General features: G+C 41.9%; 1 long non-coding RNA gene and 1 pseudogene across 2 annotated transcripts in view; both read right to left on the reverse strand.

The window, feature by feature from the left end:
• Positions 1–26,911, reverse strand: part of LOC147365154 (uncharacterized) — a 108,574-nt gene that overhangs the window by 36,976 nt on the left and 44,687 nt on the right. The window lies entirely within an intron of this gene.
• On the reverse strand, positions 17,554–18,119 carry LOC147365155 (glycine cleavage system H protein, mitochondrial pseudogene; annotated as a pseudogene).

A 26,911-nucleotide genomic window follows, 5' to 3' on the forward strand; every position in this document is an offset into this window, starting at 1 on the left:
CCAAGTCACACTGCAGAAAAGAAAATGTGCAACAGGTAACTAGTTGCATTGGCTCCTAGAATGCCCAGATTATGCTCATCCATAGGAGATTACCCGTTAACCAGGGCTCTTTTTGCTCCCCCCCGCCAACTTGCAGCAAAGTTGCAGGGGCTAGAGATGGGCCATTGGCCATTTCTGTACCTGGGAACATATTTCCAGTGAAACAAAGAAAATCTAAGTTTAAGGCCAGCTTTCCACCAAGTATAATGATGTACAGAGATGCCAAATCTACGCACAATGAAAACAAATGGTTGCATTATTTCCACAGCAGTTTGTTTCTTTCCTATCCACTCCAGAGTGGCATCTTCGTTTGATTTGGCATAACCAAAGGGCATTTGAAATATTTTCAGAGTCAATAAAGCAAGGGCCCTGCTCCCCAAAGATGAATTTGAACCTTCACCATTGATGAATCAAAACTTACTGGCATTGCAAATGAATGTGATTAAGAAGTCTTCGTCAATCTCCTACTGCTCAGGCTCCTGCACGGAGGTTGTGAACATTTGTCTTCTACTGCAAGGATGTTGGAGTTGATGGCATGAACCAAGTTCTTAACATCCCGTGCTTTCAGTATTTGGATGTATATTAGCGAAGGATTCTCTCCAGTTGCAAAATGTCCTAGAGTTAGTCTCAGGGCAAGGATGCTGATGTCAATGTCATTGCCTGTGCTCTGCAACAAGAGAAGCCACCACAACTAAGAGAGTTGTCCCTGCTCGCTGCAACTAGAGAAGGCCATCAAAAAGAAATGAAGACCCAGCACAGCCAAAAAATTAATAAATAGTAAAGATCCCCTGGAGGAGGAAATGGCAACCCACTCCAGTATTCTTGCCTGAAGAACCCACGGACAAGGGAGTCCATGGGGTCACAAAGAGTCAGGTACTACTGAGCCACTAAGCACACAGCATTTATTTTAAAAAGACTATCAAAAAAAGAAGAAACAGGCCTGCTTAACAACAAAACCATGCAACAGAAGCATGAGATATGCCCAGAACAATAAAATAATGGGAGAATGAGATCCGCATCCTGGCCAGTGATGTACATTAATGATTCCTAGGACATGTTCTTCTATGGCATTAAAAACAAAACTATAAGGATAAGGTGACCGTATACTGAAACCTGAGATGATTTACCATATCTTAGCATGTATTACCACACTTCTGCTAAATTGAATAGCACCATGACAGTCCTGGCTTGACCATGAGGGAGAAGAAAACTCCCCCACTTGACACGAAGGAGGAGCTGATGATGGAAATTTGACATCTATTCAGGAATGAGGAAGAAGGCCTTCTTCCTCTCCTCACTTTTCCTTTGATTGGCAGTAGTTTAGTTGCTAAATTGTGTCCAAGTCTTGTGACCCCCAGGATTATAGCCCACTAGGATCCTCTGTCCATAGGCTTTCCCAGACACATATACTGGAGTGTGTTGCCATTTCCTTCTCCAGGGGATCTTTCTGACCCAGGAATTGAACCCAGGTCTCCTGCATTGCAGGCAGATTCTTCACCAACTGAGCTATGAGGGAATCCCATATCCTTTGATTTTAAAAACATAACCCAGTAAGTTCTCATGACAGCACTCCCTTGCCTGGCAACCTGCATCTCTCACAAGCATCCTATATTAATAAACTCTTTCCTTACTTGTCACTGCCTCTCCCTGAATTTTTTCTGTGCTGGAACAGAAGAACCTATGCTCTGTGTATGTGCATACTCAGTCTCTTCAGTCGTGTCCGACTCTTTGCAACCCCATGGACTGTAGCCCGCCAGGTTCCTCTGTCTACGAGATTTTCCAGGCAAGAATACTGGAGTGGGTTGCCATTTCCTCCTCCAGGGAATCTTCCCCACCCAGGAATTGAACTCAGGTCTCCTGTATCTCCTGCCTTGGCAGGCAGGTTCTTTACCACTGAGCCATCAGGGAAGACAACCTAATTTCTACGAAGTTCAAAAAAGAATTCTGTGGTTTCAGCATTACCTTAGGGAGGATGCTGATTAGGGAGAAGGGGAGATGGAGCTGGGAGACAGGGCACCTGGCGCTTCTGTGGGCTGATTGAACGCCAGTAGAGCTGTTGTGCATCAATTCTGGGAAACCCCTTCTATTTAACTTGTGGTAAAAAATTTATCATGGGACAAGATTCTGACACCTTACAAATTCTTTTTGCTTTCTTTTTAAGAGAAAAAAGATGCGGAGGGAAAAAGGCAGAGTGGGGAGTTGTCTAATGGGCAGAGTTTCAGTTGGGGAAAATGAAAAAGTTCCATGGTGGTGATGGTTACACAAAATTGTAAATGGACTTAATGTCAAAGAAGTGTGCACTTAAAAATGGTTACAGTGGTAAAGGTTATGTTATGTATATTTTACCACAATAAAAAATTTATTTTTTTAATTTTTATGGAATTATAGTGGATTTACAATATTGTATACATTTCAGGTATACAGTACAGTGATACAGCTATATATGCTTGTTTACATGTATTATGTATTCTATTTTTACATTCTCTTCCATTATAGGTCATTACAAGATATTGATTATATTTCCCTGTGCTATACAGTAGGTCCTTGTTGGTTATCTATTTTGTGTATTTGTTGTTGTTCAGTCGCTAAGTCGTGTTCAACTTTCTGCAGCCCCATGGACTGCAGCACGCCAGGCTTCCCTGTCCTTCACTACCTCCCAGAGTTTGCTCAAATTCTTGTCCATTGTGTTGCTGCTGCCATCCAACCATCTCATCCTCTGTCACCCCTTCTCCTCTTGCCCTCAATCTTTCCCAGTGTCAGGGTCATTTCCAATAATTGTCTTTTCCCATCAGGTGGCCAAAGTATTTGAGCTTCAACTTCAGCATCAGTCCTTTCAATGAATATTCAGGGTTGATTTCCTTTAAGATTAATTGGTTTGATATTTGTGCAGTTGAAAGCACTCTCAAGAGTCTTCTCCAGCACCACAGTTTAAAAGCATCAATTCTTTGGCACTTGGCACTTCAGCAATCTTCATGGTCCAACTCTCACATCCATACATGACTACTGGAAAAACCATAGTTTGACTGTACAGAACTTTGTCAGCAAAATGATGTCTCTGCTTTTTAATACACTGTCTAGGTTTGTCATAGCTTTCCTTCCAAGGAGCAAACATCTTCTAATTTCATGACTGCATTTTATGTATAGTGGTGTACTTTAATCCCAAACTCCTAATTTATCCTTCTCCCCTCCCCTAAAAAAATTCAAGGAAAGAAGATGCCAGCATCGGAAAGGACTTTATCCCCAGAAGCCATGGACAAGCTTGTCAAGGGAGTTGCTACTTGGACCACTTGAAGCAGCAGAGAGATTAGGAGCTACCACCACAGCTATCAGCTCCAGGAGGAGACACTTGGACCACAATCCATGCTTAGCTACCCCCACGAAGCTAGGGACTGTGTATTCATAATTCTTTAAAGCCAATAATGACAGTCTTCACATTATTAGGTATTTAGATCCCATTGTATACATTTAAGAGAGTGATATAAGTTTTATTTCAAAATGAATATTTAAGTTATGCCAGACATTATTTTCTTTATAGTGATTTAAATGTAGATGTTAACTCAAGAATGAGTGAGCGCTGAATTCGTTTTTCAGAATTCTTTCCAGGGTTCATGGGCACGTGTGGGGACCACCGCTTTCTCTGGCACTGTGATTACCTTCGCACGTGTGAGAGTGATGTAGACAAGAGAATGCTGGACTTCACGCCAACTGGGTTCAAGTACCAGTGCTCACAGGCTTGCTCTCCCACACGTGTCATGTGGGTCTCCACTCAGAAGTCACCTGGACCTCCCTGGTGGCGCAGTGGGTAAGAATCCACCTGCGAACACAGGAGACACAGGTTTGATCTCTGATCCGGGAAGATCCCATATGCTGCGGAGCAACTAGGCTGGTGCTCTACAACAAGAGGAGCCAGCAAATCAGAAGCCGGCGCACCACAGGGAAGAGTAGCCGCCACTCGCTGAACTAGAGAAAGCCCGTAAAGCAATGACGACCCAGCACATCCAAAAACAAATAAATAATTGATTTTTTAGAAAAGAAGTCACCTCCTCAAAAGCCTTCTCTGACCCCCTCAGAAAGCAGCAAGCCAGCACCTTCTGCCCTAGATTTTCCTGGCTTGACCTCCCAGCACTTACCTCTCTACAACATGGTGTATATTTCTTTGTTCACCATCTGTATCCCCACTAGAAGGTGAACTCCTTGAGGGCCGGACCTGAGTCTCTCTTGTTCTCTCTGGCATCTCCTGAGCTTAGGACCATGCCTGTCAGGGTGAGGTAGACTGGTTCACCCAACATTCCAGTCTCAGGACTCGCCTGATCCTTATAGCTTGGGTTCTATGGGAGATGATGCTGCCCCCAAGCAGACCCCCAGGCAAGACACGGCAGAGAGAAGGGAGGCACAGTCACCACCGCAAGTAACAAGCAACTCGCAGCCCTGCTTGATGAAGCTCAGGGACAGAGCCACACAGTCGCAGCCCCCACCTCACTTCTGCTTTCCTAGCTCTTAAAGAGTCTTCACAGACCAAACACAGTTTGAAAACTGTGAGACAGAGAATGTTTTAAGCACAAACAATAGGAATAGGCAATTTAAGAATGCAAAATAATTGTTAGTTGCTGAGATAACACAGATAGTGCCAGTGGTGCTCCAACCTCAGAGTCAGGGGCCGGAGGCGCAGAGCAGGGTCTTAAAGAACAGAATGCTCTTCAGGCGTGTTCTGGCAGAGAAACATGTGAGGCAGGTGCAGAAAGAGGTCATTGACATCAGCTGGCAGGGAGCAAAGTGGGAAGCTACATATTAGATCTGACATAACCTCCATCAGAGACCGCCCCAGTCCAAGTTCATCAAGAGGGTGACCCGAGAGAGGCCAGCATGTTTTAAGACAGCAGCCTAGGCCTGCTACCCCTCGCAGTCTCTCTCCTGGAGGAGCACCAGCAGCGGAGCCAAGAGCAGAAGGACATCGGTCAATCAAGTTAATCAGCCAGGTTACTGTGATCACACAGTCCACAGTGGGTAAGAGCCCCTCTGAGGGGGTCCATGGGGTGACGAGTGACCCTGAGCTATTGGCTTCATGCCCTGACTCACCTCATCACTCCTAGCCCTCTCACCATCCACAGGTAGAGAGAGGGCTTATTGGCTCTGGACTGTGGAGGAATCCAAATGGCAGCGGCAGGGGACAAGGTCTCAGAGAAAGAATAGCCTGAAGAGAGGGGCTCAGCCCCAAGCTGATTTGTCATTTTCTCCACTTCTGCTCCCAGCTTTGGCTTCCCATCACCAGGCATCTGTCCCGGGATGGATGGGGCCCATGTGGTGATCAGCAGCAAGAAGCAACGGAATGTGGGCCCGGCGGCGGCAGCGCTGCAGGGGGAGGGCCTGAGCGTGAAAGGCACCACGTCCCATGTGAGGAAGGGCAAGGGCCCAGACAGTTGATGGCCACTCTGAGGTAGAGTGACTATCTTAAAACTATAACTTGGGGGAATATCCTCAGGGGCCCAGAGGCTAAGATTCTGCCTTCCAGTGTAGGGGGTGTGGGTTGGATCCTTGGTTGGGGAACTAAGGTACCAATGTGCTACTAAAACAAAAAGAATTTAATGTCAAAAAAAAAAAAAACCCAAAAACTATAAACTTGGGAACATGGAACTTCTGGGACTGAGATTCCAAAAGATCCACTGGGAAGAGCTTTTAGTATTGCTCCTAAACATGACTGGTAGAGAACATCCTCAAGCCAAAAAAGATATTCAATTCAGTTCAGTTCAGTCGCTCAGTTGTGTTTGACTCTTTGTGACCCCATGGACTGCAGCATGCCAGGCTTCCCTGTCCATCATCAACTCCCAGAGCTTACTCAAACTCATGTGCATTACATCAGTGATGCCATCCAACCATCTCATTCTCTGTCATCCCTTTCTCCTCCCGCCTTCAATCTTTCCCAGCATCAGGGTCTTTTCCAATGAGTTGGTTCTTCACATCAGGAGACCCAAGTATTGGAGTTTCAGCTTCAGCATCAGTCCTTCCAATGAATATTCAGGACTGATATCCTTTAGGATGGACTGGTTAGATCTCCTTACAGTCCAAGGGACTCTTAAGAGTCTTCTCCAACACCGCAGTTCAAAAGCATCAATTCTTGGGCGCTCAGCTCTCTTTATAGTCCAACTTTCACATCCATACATGACTACTAGAAAAACCATAGCTTTGACTAGATGGACCTTTGCTGGTAAAGTAATGTCTCTGCTTTTTAATATACCATCTAGGTTGCTCACAGCTTTTCTTCTAAGGAGCAAGTGTCTCTTAATTTCATGGCTGCAATCACCATCTGCAGTGATTTTGGAGCCCAAAAAAGTAAAGTCTCTCACTGTTTCCACTGTTTCCCCATCTATTTGCCAAGAAGTGATGGGGCCAGATGCCATGATATTAGTTTTCTGAATGTTGATTTTTAAGCCAGCTTTTCCACTCTTCTCTTTCACTTTCATCAAGAGACTCTTTAGTTCTTCTTCACTTTCTGCCATAAGGGTGGTGTCATCTATGTATCTGAGGTTATTGATATTTCTCCTGGCAATCTTGATTCCAGCTTGTGCTTGTAGTCTAGAATAAAGGCTGACTTTGGCTATATTTCACAAAAGTGTCCACACACGTGCTCCTTAGTGGATATTGAGCATTCGAGGGCAGCATGAAAACTGAAAGGTGGCCCTGACCCTCAGGATGCTCTTAGAAGACACAGGCTGGAGGAAGGCAGGAGAGGGCTCTAATCCTGACCTAAGCTCCTCTTGCTCTCCTTCACTGTCCTGTCTCCACTTCTGTTCATGCCCCATCTGTCTGTACTTGCCCCATTCATATGTGGCTCATTCACATGTGGCTCCCTTCTTTCTCTTTCCGGGGGAAGCTCTGTGGTCCTGGTTTCCTCCACTGGGGTGTACGCTCAGAAGCTGTAAGTATGAAGTTCTGTGGCTTTAGACTCAGAGGCAGGACACCACTCCATGTGCCAAGAGAAGTGGAGAGGGCCAGGAAGATCCCAGGGCAGGCCATTGCTGGGTGGGGCACATCTCCATAAAATTTGGGTGGGTGTCTCAGATCTTCCTTCTCCAGAAAGGACACATATGGCAGCCTTTTATTTTTTTTTAATGACATTATCAATGGTCTCTACAATTGCTGCTGGAGGGATATATTTCTAGACACAGCCTAGAAATTCAACTGAAACTCTTCTCCCAGTTACCGTGTATGTCATCTGCTTTCTTTTCTGTTCACAAAAACAAGGGTCCTACAGTGTCAGTAAAACAACCCTGCTGGGATACACCAAGAACTGGCACCAAACATCTGGGTGAACGGTCTGCTGCCAGGAGTTTTCAGCCAGGTGGTGAGAACCAAGAACAGCTCCTGCTCCTGCCTCTCTGAGCGCTAGGGTGCCTTCCCCTGCCAGGCCATGTCCCACAGAGACCTGGACTCTCAGGCCTGGACCTGTGGACTCTCTTCTGAGGCTCTCATCCACAGCCTTTGGGATCAACAGTAGAATCAGGACTTTAGTCCTTTGTGAAGGACCAGCTCGGAGTGTCCCTCATCAGCCCTTTCACAAAGACACAGGCCTGTATGATGTGGAGCCCATGTGACTCCATCTGTATAAGCAGCGGTGAACTTTTGACTTCTTCTTTAGCTATTTGAGGGCTCAGCCTTCTGCCTCACATAAAGAAACTCCATGAAATACAGAGGCATGCTGTGAGTGAGGCAGTGTCCTTTGTAGATTTGGATTAACATGATCCCAGAAACTTCATGATGGACAAAAGACCATATACCATCTCTCTGCAGGCTGTTACCCATTCCGCTTTCTGGGATCTGATGACTCACCAAGCCCTGGGATGAGTAGAAGTCCCTGCGGAGTCATGTCTCCATTTGCAGCCCTCCACTCATCCCCACGGGGGTCAACTTCACAGCATCCCAGAGGAGCCCAGGGCTCGTGGGGAGGTGTCATCACTCTCAGCCCCACCTCATCTTTTCATGCAGAGTTGGGTGGCCTGGGGACTGTGCAGAACCTGTGTCCTTCCTGTGATCTCCAGAGGCCAGCTGGATCGCCAGCAAGAACATCATGGTAGCTGGCTTCTCCCCCAACCTCGGAGGGACGTGAGCTCAGAGCTCAGGCTTGCCTCTTGATGTGACAGCTCCATGTGATTCTGTGTTAGAATGCCTCTATTAATGATAAGCCTGTGCTCCAAATACACACTCTACTTCAAAACCTTCACTGCCAGAAATAATAAAGGACAGCAGAAAAGAGGGCTTGGGGTATGAAACTACCATTGAAACCAGCTAAAATAATGTCAGCTTTGCCAGAAAATAAAATATGTGCTTGAGAGTCTAGGAAAGGGGAAGGAGCTAAAGATAGGAAGAGAGAGGGCTATAAGGAAGGGGGAAAATGCATTTTGAGCACACCGGAAAATGCTTCATGTAGATTATCTCCTAAACATCTCTATGAGCCCGATGTTTGTGTCTCTAATTAATTCTATGGTTAAGGAAGCCAACATTTAGAGAGACTGAAGGAAAATGCTCTGAAAACACAGAGCTAGTCCATAAGCAATAATTGAACCCCAGGCCTTGGCACAACAGAAAAAGACGCAACAGAGCCGGAGGTGTCAAGGAGTGAGACCAGCTCTTAGGATCCTCATTCTTGCCCAGATGCCCATCCTAAGCTATCTGTATTCATACAACTCAGCATTCCACAGACATGTGCCAGAGCAGTAACTATGATCTTTCATACAATGAATTTAGATATTTAGTACCTGAAAGTCAGGGACAGCAGACCTTATGGGTATCCCACCCACATCCCCTCGGCCCACACTGAACTCGCAAGCATCTTCAATGGACAACTCCCATACATACTGAACACTTCAAACTCAAACACCTGTGTCTCCCTCCCTAAGGGCTTTCTCTGGTCACAGTAGTGTGACTCTGCACAAGAAAGCAGTTAGTGTCTGCAGAGCTGCCCACCTTAATAAGGGATGTGAGTTGGAAGATCATTACCCCAGCTGCTTGTCACTTGGTGGGACACTGCTGGAATGTGTTCTGGAATGTGTCTCAGAGTGTGCCCAGCAGTGGGCACTAGCCCACAGCTTAAGAGTAATTTGCTTTTCCATGGAGACACAGACATAGAGAACAGACTTATGGACACAGGGGTTGGGGGGAGGAAGGAGAGGGTGGGATGGATGGAGAGAGTAACATGGAAACTTACATTACCATATGTAAAATAGATAGCCATGGGAATTTGTTGTATAACTCAGGGAACTCACCGGCTCCCTAACAACCTAGAGGGGTGGGATGGGGAGGGAGATGAGAGGGAGGTTCAAAGAGGGAGGGGACATATGTATACCTATGGCTGATTCATGCTGATGTTTGGCAGAAACCAACAAAATTCTGTAAAACAATTATCCTTCAATTAAAAAACCAGATCAGATCAGATCAGATCAGTTGCTCAGTCGTGTCCGACTCTTTGAGACCCCATGAATCGCAGCATGCCAGGCCTCCCTGTCCATCACCATCTCCCAGAGTTCACTCAAACTCACGTCCATCGAGTCGGTGATAAATACATTTAAAATTTAAAAAAAAAAAAAAGAATCTTCAGAAAAAGGAGTAACTTGCTCTTAAACACACACTTTCCTGGCTCTTCTCCCTTCCCTGTCTCATTCCTCCTTCTCTTACTATTCTCCTCTGATTTGTTTCCTGAGGAAACTACCTACACCCAAATTTTAGTCTGAGGATCTGCTTTTGATGGAATCCAAACTAAACTGGGGACAAAACCTTTCATCTCACATTTATAAACAAAAGGCTAAAAATGCAAAAGTCTCATTGAAGCAGCACCGTGGCTGAAAATCTTTACCCTAAAGAATAGTAAGTCAATTATTATTTATAATAAAGCACGTATAGTTGGAATCAGATTACTTTTGATTGTTTGAAGAGTTAGATATCAGGACAGTTGTTGCTTAAAGTTGAAGAGAGATCATCAAGTTTGAAAAGAAGCAAAGAAAAGTAAGAATTTATGTAAATGACTAACATCAAACCCTTTCTAAGGTTATTAGGGAAGGAGATAATGAACAAGATGGTACCGAGTACTTAAAAGCTAAGGAGGAGGTAACCCTAGAGAGGTGATACACAGCAGGGACAGAGAATGAGATGCCAGAAGCTCTGAAGGTCAACAATGATGTCTTCACATCTTTTCTGAATCTCTATTTTCTGATTTTGTTCTTGGATTCACAGAAATTTCCTAGAGGTATCCGCAGCCTATAAAACTGTATAAACAGTGAGGAATCTGGAAGATGGCAGAATAGGAAGGACCAGGAATCTGTCTGCCCACCTAAATAACAACTGCACCAGCAGAATCTGTCTGATGTAACTATTTTGGAACTCTGGAGTTTATGGAAGGCTTGCAACTTCCAGGGGAAGACTTGGATAGTAATTGCAGTTAATTCAGTCAATTTCAGTTCTTAGCACAGAAGCAATTACCAATCTCCTACCCTAACCACCTGGTAGGTAGGTAGCTGTGCATTTGTTCCTAGAGGAGCTTGCCTACAGCTTCCAGGAGCCAATGTGAGCAAAAAGGACGCTATCCTCCAAATATCAGGGACCAGTGATCTGATTGCTGCTTCCGATCACAGAAGCGCAGACCAAGAGGCAAACAGTCATTGTGATTGCACCTCCTCCCATTACCGCAAACCTCTCCCTTTCTGACTGAACAGGTTTCTGGGAGAATTTAAAAGGTGAGGGAGTGCTCTCCACCAGGAATTCTCTGGTGGCCTATTGGTTAGGATTCTGAGCTTTTACTGCCATAGCCTGGGTTCAGTCCCTGCTTGGGGAAATGAGATCCTACAAGCTATTTAGCACAACATATATATATATATATATATATATATATATGTAAAACACACGGCATATATATATATATATATATAACACATATAAGCATATATTTATATAAGCATATAAATACATGGTTTTTATAAATAAAAGGCTGACACTCTCCCCCACACACTTCGTTTTTTGCTTTTTTTCCCTTGTTTTGGGAGCCAGACATCAAAGACTAGGACATTCAAAAACAACTGTATCTATAAGGAAATTTAGAAAGCAACTGTGCAAGCCAAAGGCTCAGAAAAGACCTAAGAAGACCTTTAAGTTTACATCTCAGGCTGATCCTCAGCACAGAGACAACTTACAATTAAAAAAATAAACTAGCAATCCTTGCGGAAAGGGGAGAATCTGACTTTCAGAGTTTCCACATTATTACATTCAAATATTCAGTATTCAGCTACCAAAAAAAAAAAAAAAAAGGCATACAAAGAAACAATAAAGTATGAGCCATTCAAAGGGAAAAAAATCAGCAGAAACTGACCTTGGAAAAGCCAAGATGGCAGATATACTAGACAAAGACCTTAAAATAACTGTCTTAAAGATGCTCAAAGAACTAAAGGAAAATGCGAAGAAAGTCAGGAAAACAATTGGTGAGTGAAATAAAAATATCAAGAGATAGAAAACTTTAAAAAATAATTCTTGAGCTGAAAATAACAATAACCTGAAAAATTCACTGGAGAGATTCAAAGGCAGATTTGAGCAGGCAGAAGTAAGACTCAGTGAGCTTGAAGATAGGACAATGGAAATTATCAAGTCTGAGGAACAGAAGAAAAATTGAAGAAAAGTGGACAGAGCCTGTGGGTCAACATCAAGTGGTCCAACTTATGGACCAGGGGGATCTTAGAAGAAGATGAGAGAGAAAGGAAGAGAGAGAATATTTTTTTAAATAATGATTAAAAATTTTTCCAAATTTGACAAAAGATATGAGCATGAACATCCAAGAAGCTCAATAAGCTCTAAGTTAGATGACCCAGAGACATATTAAGTTGCTCCACAAATCTGTGCACAGTGTTCTTTATGACTTTTCTCTACCACACACCACCTCACTTCCAATTTGACTCCACCCTCCTCCCACCATTTCCCGCACTTCTTGGTGTTAGTCTAAAGATAAAGATAAGACAATGCACTCAATTCAGAGAAGTGCCACTTGGGCAGTTGAAGTTGACATAAACTTATACACCAGAGATGAAATCAGCTCTCCAGAGGAAAACTTCTTAAAGCTACTCATGCCTGCAGTCTGAATTGAAGATACCTAAGTTGGAGTTATGGAGAAGGCGATGGCACCCCACTCCAGTACTCTTGCCTGAAAAATCCCATGGACGGAGGAGCCTGGTAGGCTGCAGTCCACGGGGTCGCGAAGAGTCGGACATGATTGAGCGACTTCCCTTTCACTTTTCACTTTCATGCATTGGAGAAGGAAATGGCAACCCACTCCAGTGTTCTTGCCTGGAGAATCCCAGGGACAGGGGAGCCTGGTGGGCTGCCGTCTATGGGGTCGCACAGAGTCGGACAGGACTGAAGCGACTTACCAGCAGCAGCAGCAGCAAGTTGGAGTTACAGGAAGAACCACTCTCTCTATCACCAGAAAGCAGACAAATTAAGTGCAATCCATAAAACTCATCTACAAACTTGAGAAACTTCAATGCACAAGGAAGTTCTTTTTCTTGATGTTACAATAAAAAATGAAAACAGAAGTGCACCCCATTAAGTCTAGAAATAGGAGGGTTAAAATATAAAGATATGTCACTTTCTCTTGAGCAATCTGCAGGAGAAAGACAACAGGAAAATTTGGTCCAAGTTAAATATTCCTTAGCTGAGACAGATGACAAATTGTCTATGATTTTGAAGAATATGTTAACATCTACCCAATATCATTGCCCAAATGCACAATTTATATTCAAACTGGAATTTCAATTGGAAGGAAAGTTATGACCAACCTAGATAGCATATTCAAAAGCAGAGACATTACTTTGCCAACAAAGGTTTGTCTAGTTAAGGCTATGGTTTTTCCTGTGGTCATGTATGGATGTGAGAGTTGGACTGTGAAGAAGGCTGAGCGCTGAAGAATTGATGCTTTTGAACTGTGGTGTTGGAGAAGACTCTTGAGAGTCCCTTGGACTGCAAGGAGATCCAACCAGTCCATTCTGAGGGAGATCAGCCCTGGGATTTCTTTGGAAGGAATGATGCTAAAGCTGAAACTCCAGTACTTTGGCCACCTCATGTGAAGAGTTGACTCATTGGAAAAGATTCTGATGCTGGGAGGGACTGGGGGCAAGAGGAGAAGGGGACGAGAGAGGATGAGGTGGCTGGATGGCATCACTGACTCGATGGACGTGAGTCTCAGTGAACTCCAGGAATTGGTGATGGACAGGGAGGCCTGGCATGCTGCGATTCATGGGGTTGCAAAGAGTCGGACACGACTGAGCAACTGATCTGATCTGATCTGATATTCAAACTGCATTTGAATATTTGAAATATTCATTCCAGTATTATTTTACCTATAGTCCAAATTCAGATGTAAATGGTCTAAATATTCCAATTAAGAGTTGAAGATCAATTAGATTGGATTTTTTTTTTTTAAAAAAGCAATACACAACTGTCTGCTGCCTACAGGAAATGCATTCTAGATATAAAAACACAGAGAAGTTCTAAGAAAATGGGGAGAAGAAAGATACACCATGCTAGCAAATCAAAAGAAAGTTTGAGCTATATTGATATCAAAGCAGATTTCAAAGTAAAGCATATTACCAGGAATAAAGAACGTCATTTCATGACAATAAAAGTGTCAATTCATATAAACTCTTAACAACCCTAAATGTTTATGCATTTAATAACAGTGCTTCCAAATACATGAAGCAAAAACTGGTAGAAATATGAGAAGTAGACAAACCCACAGTTACAGTCAGCAATTTAGTGTCTCCACAAAAGATGTGAAAGATCTGCCCATTGATAACTACAAACTGAAACGTCGTCGAAAAAATTTAAAAGACATAAATAAAATGAGAGATACACCTTGTTCATTGATTGGAAGACTCAATATTGTTAGATGTAATTCTCTCCAAATTAATTTATAAATTCAATACAATCTCAATCAAAATCCCAGCTGGCTTTTTCTGGGAATTGACAAACTGATTCTAAAATTCATATGGAAATGCAAATGACTGAGAATTAACAAAACAACTTTGAAAAAGAACAACATTGGAGAACAAATGTTACTTAATTTCAAAACTATAGTAATCAAGAGTGTGATATTGTTCCCCAATCTTGGAAAGTTAAATATATACCTACTTCATGACCCAGGCATTTCTCCAAAAAATATTTATCCAAGAGATTCCTGCAGATACATGTGCAGAGTGAACTCAGAGCTAGGGCTTAGCTCTCTAAATAGGCACCATGTGTGGCCATGTAGATTACAGTAGTATATCCTTTTTTGACTTCTCAAATTTTCTAAATCTCTGTTTTATCTTCATTGGAACTCAAGATATGGAAAACATCTAGAGATGTCTCTGGCCTACACAACTGCACACAGATGTTGGGGGGGTTGGTACACTATACAGTATCCTGTTAAGCTTTAAAAAGAACATCTCAGCATTGTAAATGATTTCCTTTCTACTTTTGCCACTTGATTCTAAGAACAATTTCTTCCCAGAAGACTCATTAAGTAAATTGTCACTGCACTTAAATTCAACTGAAGCACAGATTATTTGATTTCAGCAAAACTGTCATAAATAAGGCTCATTACAATTATAGTAGTTCATTTTCTTCTGATGACTTGGTTTAGAAGCAGTGATTAGTTTCATCCCATCACTAAGCATTTATTCATCTGACTTGTGCTCTGATCCTGGCTGTTGAGAGTTCTCTTGGTTTTCCAGCAAGTTTACCTTTATTTTCATCAAGGACAAGAATCATCATATTTCAGGATTGGGAATATTATCTAACTTTAATCCCTACTTGATGTTTGAATTCCCTCCACAATACCCTTGCAAAATGATCTTTCATCCTGTGTCTGAATAACTCTAATGTTAAAGAATTCATTATTTCTTATGGCAGTATATTTTATCTATGGGCTACTCTGGGCATTTGAAAATACTTTCTTAAACTGAGCTGAAAAATGTCTCCCCATAGCTCTTCCCCATTGGTCTTATAGCAATCCGAGAACCACCACTGATCAAGTCAATTCTCTTTTCCCCATGACACCTCCTCAAACGATAACACAGCTCTGTCATCCATCCCCATCACACTTTGGTCTGCTCTGTTCTCTGCTAAATGTCTCTAGTTCCTTCTCTAAGCACCTTTGATCATCAGATAAATAACACTTACTAGCATCACTCATCCCACCAGGAAGATATTGATTCAACTATAACTAGAAGCACATGAGCATTATCAGAATCTTAATTCAGTCCACACATTTTTTTTCTGAGCTCCTAGCTCACACTTTATTTGTAGGATAAAACTGTTCTTGAAGCTACTAAATCTTTAAGTATTCTGAAAACCATTCAAGCATCACCAGCAAGCATCACTTAATTCAGATGAGTCAGAGGATTTTGAGAAGATTCTCAAGTTCTCTTGGCATCCTGCAGAGAAGCATCTTTGGACCCAGTTACAGCTGGACGTTCAGTGGGGCTGTTCTCAATTTGAGTACTTCAGAGAAGGAGAGAGGAGCGTCTTGATTTCCAAGTGAGCAGGTATCTTGCTAGTCTCTACCCTTCACCTGAGGTTACCTTCAAATGCTAATGTCAAGTCCCCTACAGCACTGAGCCATTGAAGTTGCCCTCTGTGGGATATAACTTGAAAAGGCACTCCTGTCCTTCAAATGCTAATGTCAAGTCCCCTACAGCACTGAGCCAACGAAGTTGCCCTCTGTGGGATATAACTTGAAAAGGCACTCCTGTTTGGCCTCCACGTTGCGGTGATCCTACTTTCTATCTCCCCTGGTGTGTTCCTTTCATGGGAACGCTTCCTAACAAACCATTTTTACACAAATCCTTGCCTCAAGGTCAACTTTGGGGATCCACTTCACTCCCATGTCACCATCAAGCAGTCCCTGGATATCAGTGGTTATTCTAGAATCCCAACCTGAAGCTCTACTTGCTAGGTCACTCCTGAATCCAAGTTATCTTTCAAGTTCCCTTGAAAGAAGGCCCCGAGATAAAGAGCTTGGTACCAATCGTTTATTTATTCAGGCTATGCTGGGTCTTCGTTGCAGTGTATGGGCTTCTCACTTTGGTGGCTTCTCTTGTTGCAGAGCGCAGGCTCTAAGGCATGCAGGCTTTAGTAGTTGTGGCGCATAGGCTTAGGTGCCCCATGTCATGTGAGATCTTCCCGGACCAGGGATCAAACCCATGTCCCCTGCATTGGCCTTGGCAGGCAGATTCTTAACCACTGAACCACCAAGGAAGTCCCTGGATAGTTTATTTGGTATGTAATTCTAGGAAGTAGGAGTAAAGGAGTGGGAAGTGTGACAAAGGTTTGGTGAAATCCTTTCAGGGTCCTTGGTAGAAACACTCAACTGTCACTAGCATATTCCTCACTGCATTTGTATAACTAGTGTCTTCTAGGTCCTCCAGGGGACCACAATAGGTCAACAGATTCTTGGTCACATCTTTGAGGCCTCAGCTCAGATAACCAGGCTATCTCAGCTGTGGTCCTTCAATATGATGCTCTAGTTGGCCAGCCCAGGCTTGCAAACATGGAGGCAGAGGTCCTAATACATAGATCAGAAACACACAAGGACTCTGGAGACCAGAGCTCAGAACTAGCACATGGTCACTTTTGTATGAGGAAAGAACAAATCTGACTTCACGTTGGATCTGTCTCTTTTACTTTAACCTTTGTATTCTACTGCTTTTGCTACAAGTTAATCACTAAAAGGATGCTGCCCATAGCTTCTGTGTATAGGGAAACTATAGACAACATCCCTTTTAGCGATTAACTTATACTTAGTGCCCCCTCTCTGAGAACCCTGCCTCCCATGCCTGAGTGTTTAAGCTAAAACACCTTCGTTTAAGCTTGCAGGAAACATTCTGACCAGGATCACCTGTGAATGGCTGCAGGAAAGAGAAAATTAACACATCCCGTCTGGAAATGTTTGCAACAACCCATCCCCTTTTTTCTTTACCTCTTCACCTCCCTTCTTTGTTCTATAAAAGAGAGTCCGGGCAACATGGTTCTTTAGGACACTAGTCCATCATCTTCTCGGTCTCTGGCTTTCCAAAGAAAGTTACTATTCTTTGCCCAAACACCTCATCTCTTGACTGATTGGCCTGTGGAGCAGTGGGCAGTATGAGCCAGTAACACTTTCACTCATTCTATTGGCCAAAATAAGTCACAGTGCCAACCCAGATTCAAGGGAAGGGAAAATAGACTCCATCTTTTCATGAAAGGAGGTTTAAACTCACATTGCAAAAGGCACGGGTACAGGGAGTAGCGAAAAATTGTGGGTATTCCTTTAAACTACTACAAAAAGCTATGTAGAAACTAAAAGCAATAAATTACTGCTATACACAGCATGGATGACTCTCACAAGTAGTGCTGAATGAAATAAACCAGACATCAAATAATGTATACTGTACTATCCTATTAATGTAAATTCAGAAACAGGAAAAACTTAAGTATAGGGTTTATAGATACATGCTGAATAAAGTATTTTTTTAAGTTGTTTCAAAGTAGTTAATTTAGGGGTTCCATTTTCACTCCTCAATAGATTTTATGTATTTCTCATATGCTTCTTCACTCATTAGTTCATCTAGTTCTGAAGGGTTACTGAATGTCATCTTGATCAGCCAAACATCTTCATAACAAGACTTGTTGACAAGTCCTGGATTTTCTGCTAGAGCCTTATTAATTTCAGTTACTTCTCCTGATAAAGGAGAATAGAGTTCACTAGCAGCTTTCACACTTTCCAAAGTACCAAATTCCTCTTGTTTGTTCAACTTTGTCCCAACTTCAGGCAGACTACAGTAAACAACATCTCCCAAAGCTTCCCGTGCAAAATTGCTGATTCCCACTGTTCCAACACCATTTTCTGTTGTTACCCATTCGTGTTTTTCTGTGAATTTCCACACTGACAACAGAGCAGGGCCGGTGCGCAGCGCCCAGACGGCATCCACTCGCACTTCCCAGGGCCGGGGCGAGCAGGGCGCGCTGGGTGCAGAGATGGTGCGCAGGCTGCCGACCGCGGCCCGCACGCTCCGCACCGCGCGCAGCGCCATGTTTGCTGAATAAAGTATTTTTTTACTTTTTATTTTGTATTAAGGTATAGTTGCTTAACAATGTTGTGATGGTTTCAGGTGAACAGCAAAGGGACTCAGCCATACATAATACATATATCCATTCTCCCCCAAACTCGTCTGCCATTTAGGTTGCCACGTAACATTGAGAAGAGTTTCATATGCTATACAGTAGGTCCTTATTGGTTATCCATTTTAAATATAGCAGTTATGTACATGTTCATCACAAATTCCCCAAGTATCCCTTCCTCCCATCCTTCCTCCCAGCAACCATGAATTTGTTCTCTAAGACTATGAGTATCTTTCTGCTTTTAAGTAAGTTCATTTGTTTCATTTCTTTGCAGATTCCACGTATAAGGGATGTCATAATGATATTTCTCCTTTGACTTACTTTATTCAGTATGACAGTCTCTAGGTCCATCCTTATTGCTGCAAATAGCATTATTTCATTCTTTTTAATGGCTGAATAATATTCCATTGTAGGTATGTCACACATCTTCTATATCCATTCCTTGTCAATGAACATTTTGGTTGCTTCCCCGTCTTGGCTATTACAAACAATGCAGTGAACATTGCGATGAACATTTGGGCGCATGTATCCTTTCAGATTATGTTTTTCTCTGGATATACGCTTGGGAGTGGGATTGCAGGCTCATACAGTAGCTCTATTTCTAGTTTTTTAAGAAGTCTCCATACTGTTCTCCACAGTGGCTGCACCAAAGATGGTGGAGTAGAAGGACAGGTGCTCATTTTCTCCTGCAAGAGCACCGTAATCACAACTCGCTGCTGAACGACCATCGACAGGAGGATGCGGGAACCCACCAAAGAAAGACACCCCACATTCAAAGAAAAAGGAGAAGCTGCAACAAAACGGTAGGAAGGGCACAATCACGATAAAATGAAATCCCATATCCACCAGATAAGTGACCCACAAGCGAGAACAATAATACCAAAGAAGTTCTCCCAGTGGCGTGAAGGTTCTGAGCCCCACGTCAGGCTTCCCAACCTGGAGATCCAGCAAAGATACAGTCAGATTCAAACCCAGGGAATCTGACTTTGAAAGCCAGTGGGATGGAATAAAGTAGTTTTTAAAGAAGGGGAATGATTAAGTGTTAGGATGGTAGTTACTTTGGGATTGGTAGTTACTTTAAGAATAGTGGAAAGACATCATGACTGACACGCAACACGCAGCAGCTTCTGGGTTATTGGCAGTGGTCCATTTCTTAACCTGAGTAATAATTAGCTGGGTGTTCATTTAAAATCATTAAGTGGTAGATTTATGCCTTATTTGTCTTTGTGTTATATCTCATGATAAAAAAATTAAATACTGTATGATACGGGCATAAGAATAAAAAATGGACAATGGAGCAAAGAACTGAGAAACAATTTACACCCACAGATGAGAATTAGATATACAGTAAATATTGCATCACAATTTAATGACAAAGGAAGGACATGTTGTTTAAAAGAAGATGCTGGAAAGACTGATTCACTACAGGGAGAAAAATAAAACTGAATTCCCTACTTTCTAACGTGTACAGAGAGCTCCAAAAAATTAAAGACCTCAAGGCAAAAGGTTATAAGCTAATGGTAAATATTGTGGATTAATGTCTTTCTGACATACGAGGCAAGGAAGGACTTCTAAAGAAAAGTACAAGAAGAAATCATAAGGCCAAAGCTAATTAAGTTAATTGCATCAAATTAAGAAATTGTATTCACTGAAGCACATCATGATCAAAGTTGACAAACAGATGACAAACTAAACATTATTTGTTCTATCTAAAACTTATTTTTTTAAATGAATATCTAACATATACAAGGAACTCTTAAAAGATTAAAAAACAGGAACCCCGAAAGATAAATGGGCAAAGGAAATGAAAAGATGATTTACAGAAGGAGAAATAAAAAAAGCTGGCAAGCATGTGAAGAGAAGCTCACACTTACTACTTATCAGAATAATGCAAAGTTTTTAAAATAATAAGATATTACTTTACTAAGCTGGCAAAAATAATAAAGCTGAGAATACCAAGTATTGGCAACCAAGTATTGGCAGGGATGTGGGGATAGTAGGACCTCTTATACAGTTGGTGGGCGTGTGAACTGGTGCAAAAAGGCTAGAGAACAATCAGACAGTTCTTAGTTATATGTCATTGCATTTCGTGGCCAGCAAGCCCCACTTCTGGATATATGTTTCAAAAAAAATTCCACTTAAATTCACAGGATGACATCACTAAGAAGGTTTATTCCACTGTTTGTGGTGGTAAGGAGCTAGAGGTGACCCAATTGGAAAATAAGAAGGAGTACTGTACTACAGTTAGAAGCAACAATTACACATACCAGAGCAATATGCATCACGCCAAGTAAAAACAGGAAGGAAATAATGAGACTTAGAGCACATATCACTTATATAAATAAATATACCATACCCAACAGACAATAACATCTTACAAGAACACGTACAACTGAAAGAAAGCACATACATTGAACTGGATGGTTTTCTGTAAGGGGAAAGAGGCAAAGACCTATGGGACAACATTAAACTCACCAACATTCTCATTATAGGGGTCCCAGGAGGAGAAGAGAGAGAGAGAAAGGACCTGAGCAGTTATTTGAAGAGATAATAGCTGAAAGTTTCTCTATCGTAGAAAAGGAAATGGTCACCCAAGTCCAGGAAGCACGGAGAGTCCCAGGTAGGATAAACCCAAGGAAGAGCACACTGAGACATGTAGTAATCAAACTGACAAAAACTAAAAGCAACAAGGGGAAAATGACAAAGAACATTCAAGGAGACTTCCATAAGGTTATCAGCTGATTTCTCAGTGGAAACTCTGCAGGCCAGAACAGAGTGGCATGATATGTTTAAAGCGATAAAGGGAAAGAACCTACAACCAAGAATACTCTACCCAGCAAGGCTCTCATTCAGATTTTTTTGAGAAATCAAAAGCTTTACAGACAAGCAAAAGCTAATAGAATTCAGCACCACCAAGCCAGCTTTTCAACAAATGCTAAAGGATTGCCACTAGGCACGGATGAGACTAGCAACTTAAAATAACCTTGCACACATATAGACTGCTATATCAAAACCTCATGGGAACAGCAAACCTCAAAACTACAATAGACACACACACAAAAGAGAAAGCAACCCAAACACGACATTAAAGATGGTCATCAAACCACAAGAGAAGAGAACAAAAGAGGAAGAGAAGGAAAAAAAGACCTACAAAATCAAAGCCAAGGGACTTCCCTGGTGGTCCAGCAGTTAAGAATCCACCTTCCAATGCAGGAAACACGTGTTCAATCCCTGGTCCAGGAGGATCACAAATGGCCCACGCATCACAACTACTGAGCCCGTGAGTTGCAACTACGGAAGCCCAAGCACCCTGGAGTCTGTGATTTGCAACAAGAGAAGCCACCACAACGAGAAGTCTGAGCACCTCAAGAAAGCCCTCATGCAGAAACAAATTATTTATATTTTAAAAATAAAATAAAATTAATTAATAATAAAAATAAATAAAGTGGATAACCAACAAGGACCTATTGTATAGCACAGTATTATGTAACAAGCTAAATGGGAAAAGAATTTGAAAAAGAATAGATACATGTATATGCATAACTGAATCACTTTGGTGTACATCTCAAACCATCACAACCTTGTCAATCAACTATACTCCAACATAAAATAAAAAGTTTTTTTAAAAAACAACAAAGTTCCCTCAAAACAAAGGGAAAACCTCAAAGAGAACAGGGAGGTTTGAAATGAAAAATAAAATCTTCCTTCCTCCATAGTTTTTCTCTTCATGGCATCTGCTGCTAATGTGAATGTGTGTATTGCACATTTTGTAGAAAAATACTGGATCACTTACTAGCACATTTTTTTTTTTTAATTTCTATCACATTATTCTCTACCTTTTTCTCTTTGCTTCAGAATCTATTTTGGACACATCCTTTTAAGCACCTACAAACCTATCTCCTTTATTAACAGCGATACTATATTGATATCCTTCAACTTAAGTGTCCTACTAATAGATATTTAAATTTGCTTTTTAAGTTGTTTGCTATTAAACAAGTTCACTCTTCAAATTGCTATTAAACAATATCTTGCAAACATTTTGCACATAAATTTCGGGGAAATTTTAGCAAGCATATTCACAATGTAAACCCCAAGTAGTGAAATTTCTCAATCCACACAGTCAAAATATACATACAATTAAATATTTGATAGATATCACCAAACTGCTTTCCCATAAGTTGCAACAAAATAAAGCCCCATCAAAAAACATCTAAAAGTACTTACTTCCCCATAATTTTGCCAGCTCTGGATATTATGAAGCTTTTCTTTTTCTCCAATCTAAAAGTTGAAAGATTATTGATGTTTTGATCTCCATGTTTTTAAATATGAATGAGATGAATATGTTTCCATAATTTTATAAACCATTTATACTTTTCCTGTGAACTGTCTGTTCTTATAACTTGCCTATATTCTTCTGAGTTGTTTTACTTTCTCTCATTCATTTGCATGAGGGTTATTTTGCAAATTAAGGCAATTAGCCATTTTATCATATGTTCTGCAATTACACTTTCACAGTCTGTCTTGTCTTTTGCCAAACAGAAGTTCAAATTTTTACACAAATTTTTCAATCTGTTCCTTTATGGCTTCTGGGAACAGATACTAAATTTTATTTTGTCACTTGAAAGTTTAAGTGCTTTTCTGAGAGGGCTGATTGAAGTGTCTGAGGTAAAAGGGAGAAGGGGAATAATTGAGACAGTTGCCACTTTAAGGCAGAACAAGGAAGTTAAACCAAGAGGTGGCAGGGGTGTTGGTGGCAGTAGAAATAGTAGCCCAGCTGAGGTCCATTCCAAGGGGGAAGCACCCAGCAGAGCCTGCTGGGTCCTTTCGCTTAGTGGGAGCTCTTAGCTACACCAGTGAGCAGCCCAGACTGGTCATGAGATCTGACAAAACACACCTAGTTCTTTCTGGTCACATCAGGGAAGGGACTTCCCAGCTAACTGAAATTCATAATTTCAGTTAAAATTGATCATTATCTGGGTCTTTGGAGACATTTCAAAATAGGGTGTCATTGTTTATTAAGCTGGCAAAATTGAGCGTACTTATAAACCTCTCAGTTTGAGTTTCTCCATCAAGTGTCCAAGAGAGATGAAGACTGAAAAATAATCATAAACGTGTCTTAAACTTTGCAAATTGGGTGATGTTGAAACCGGCCAGTGATGGCCAGTGACAGAGCAGCTCCATTAGCAATTTAATTAGAGTGCTTTTGAAACCTCCTATGGCAGCGAGGGTAGAACTGTGGTCATTTGGTCATGTGGTCATGTGGTCATTTGGTTGAACGCATCTCAGTTTTGGATTTGTGATAGAGAAGGACATTGACAGGTGGTTAGCACTGTGTATCGCACAAACCGATGATGTCAGCCTCGCCCTCTGGATTTACCTCTCCAACCTTCCCCGACACACTGCTGAACATCTGGCAGGGGGGAAGGAGCTCTACAGGGCTAACAAAAAATCAGAAGGAAGTTTTCATGTCCCCCAGCTGCCCTACAAGAGGTTTGCTGTTACAAATGTCACAAAACTTGGATTATGTAGCCTGGAAGTGAATTGTACCTATATATATTAAAGAAAACTGGGGTTGAGGAGGCTTCTCTGGTGGTCCATTGGCTAAAACTTCACACTCCCAATGCAGGGGGCCTGGGTTCAATCGCTGGTGAGGGAACTAGATCCCGCATTCCACATCTAAAACTCAGTGCGGCCAAATAAACATTAAAAAAAAAAAAAAAGAAGAACTGAATTGTACTGTGGATTTTTCTGTCTCTTGCAATTCTCTCATTCTGTTTTATACTTTACTAGCATTTGTATGTTACTGGCAATTTTTGAAGATAAGGTGTGAGATGGAAGAGGAGAGTTCTAGGCTGAGCCCTATGGGCAATTCTGATAAATGATGAAGAATTACAATCTTCTGAGTCATTCCACTGCACCATTGCAAAAAAAATGGCCTAAGGGGGAAAAAAAAAAAAAAAACTCCTCTTTACGATGAAAACTACCCCACAATGGATTTTACACATGTTGATAATCCAAGTCATCCTAGTGCACTATGCTTCGTTTGAGGTGAACAACTTACAAATGCAGCAACAGCTCCAGCTAAATGGAAAAACCACTTAACAATAAATTACAGCCATTTGACCCAGAAAAGGGCTGAATATTTCTAATGGCTACTGGAATCTCAAAGCAAACAGAAAATCTTTCATTTACCAAAAAAAAAAAAAAAAAATCAGTGAAACAGCTCAGAAAGAAAGTGATGGAGTAGGAAACTTACTGCCTGAAAAGGACAAGTCCCAGAGATATGGAAACCTCCTAATTACAGCGTGTAAAATTATAGTGAGTAAAATACATGGACAGACTCGACACAAGACACTGAAAACTGTCCGTAGCAGGATACATTGATGTATTTATGACTTCTCATATGATCCTAAAAAGGTTTTTATGTAATAAACTGAAAACAACCTCTTCTGTATCCAGGTTGGTAAGTTGACAGCTTTCACCAATGAATGTCATGCTACAACATTCATTAATGGGTAAATAACAGTAAAATTCAAGAAAAATTTTCTACTGCAAAGTGGTACCTGAGACCATCAAAAGCCAAGATAAATCTCCTATTTTGTTCAGTATCTGGAAATGAAAGGTGTATCTCGGAGGATATTGGCACTGGTACTGATGGTGCCCTGTGGACGGTTGGCTTTTATAAAATGCTTTGCCCCTTGTGTAAGATGAGAGAGTCCTGACATAATCACAACACACTGCTTTCTTCCCAGAAAGGTGATGGTGTCAAAAAGTCTAGGAGATCAAATGAAAAAGTTCTGGATGGTGGTACAAAAATGGTCAACTTGGGACTTTCCTGGCAGTCCAGTGATTAGGGATCCATCCGCCGTCCAACTCAGGGGATGGAGGTTCAATCCTCAGTCAGGTACTAAGATCCCACAAGCTGCAGAGCAACCAAGCTGGCACGCCACAACTATTGAGCCTCCATGCCACTACTAAGACGTGATGCAGCCAAAAATAACATAAATTAAATTTTTTAAAAAATGGTAAAGAATCTGCCTGCAATGCAGGAGACCCAGGTTCAATCCCTGGGTCGGGAAGATCCCCTGGAGAAGAGAATGGCTACCCACTCCTGTATTCTTGCCTGGAGAATTCTATGGACAGAGGAGCCTGGCAGATTACAGTCCATGAGATCACAGAGTTGGACACAACTGAGAGACTAACACTTTCACAACTTTATAAACAATGACCTGGTCACTCAAGAGTGTCTTTGAAGCTGGAGTTAAACCTGAACAAAGAACATACAAAAATCTCTGTTACATAGTGAAGCCTCTGGGCTCAGCAGAGGTAGACTTCTAACAGGGTGCTGTGCATGCTCAGTAGCTCAGGGGTGTCAGACCCTTTGCAACCCCAAGAACTACAGCCTGCCTGGCTCCTTTGTCCATGGGATTTTCCAGGCAAGAATACTAGAGTGGATGGTCAGGGTGTTTAAGCTCAAAGGTGAATGCCTGGAGTATGTTTCAGAAAGTCCTGGGCCAGATTTTGCTGAGTGCTTTAAAGATAATATGGAGAAGGAAATGGCAACCCACTCCAGTACTCTTGCCTGGAAAATCCCATGGACAGAGAAGCCTGGTAAACTACAATCCATGGGATCGCAAAGAGTTGGACAGGACTGAGCGACTTCACTTCACTTCACTTTAAAGATAATAATGACTGCAGAAACCCATCTACCTAGAAGACCCTTTTTATCACACGAGCCAGTTGAACAAGCCAATGAATGGCTGGGGAAAAATATTTTGGTTTCAATTGACAAGATTTAAAAGGAAATGAAATCTTTGGAAAAGTCATGTTGTAAAAGGAGATCTTAAAGTGTTTCTGCTCCTGTTTGGACTTGAGAGTGAGGAAGAGAGTAGGTAAGTATGAAAGTCCCAGCTTACTGGGATCATTACATGGGGTAGGAAAAAAGAAAGTTGACGTGTAGAAAAGAGAAAAAAGTTGAGGTGATATGGGAAAAAATCATTGGATCATACTATTCTCCTCCCATAGGAAGCATTCTATAGGAAACTCTCTAGTGGGTGTCCTCCAAATCCACCCCATTAGTCTGAGTACACACTTATGATGACATAAACCAGCCTTTCTTGCCTCTATCTCCTGCTTAGTTTAGGCAATCAGTGTTCAGGTGCCTGTTCCAATTCTCTATCAAGGGCTTGCCAGGTGGCTCAGTAGTAAAGAATCTGCCTGCCAGTGCAGGAGATGCAGGAGATGAGGGTTAGATTCCTGGATTGGGAAGATCCCCTGGAAGAGGAAATGGCAACCCACTCCAGTACTGTTGCCTGAAAAATCCTATGGACAGAGGAACCTGGTGGGCTATGATCCATGGGGTCACAAAGAGTCAGACACAACTGAGTGACTGAGTACATTCTCTATCAAACTATTACTCTGAGGATGAGTGTGTTCCTTGAGCTGAAGAAATGTGACTCAGTGGTACAAATTAATACAGTATCTTGTTAACTGAGGTAAATAACATGATCATCAGAAAACTAATCCACCAGGGTTTGCATACAAAGTATATTAGCCCCTTCATAGGTGAGCCCCACTAGGCATTTATAGGAAGAATAATCCCCCTTCTTCAGAGTAAACAAGTGTTATCACAGCTTTTATCCAGTCCATTGGTTTAGGAATAATCTCCCGTGCGAATGGTTCATACGTAGATATCTGTATTTGT

Source organism: Bos grunniens, chromosome 10, assembly GCF_055505025.1.
Source record: "Bos grunniens cultivar Pamir isolate PY7600 chromosome 10, Bosgru_T2T1.0, whole genome shotgun sequence".
NCBI lineage: Eukaryota > Metazoa > Chordata > Mammalia > Artiodactyla > Bovidae > Bos > Bos grunniens.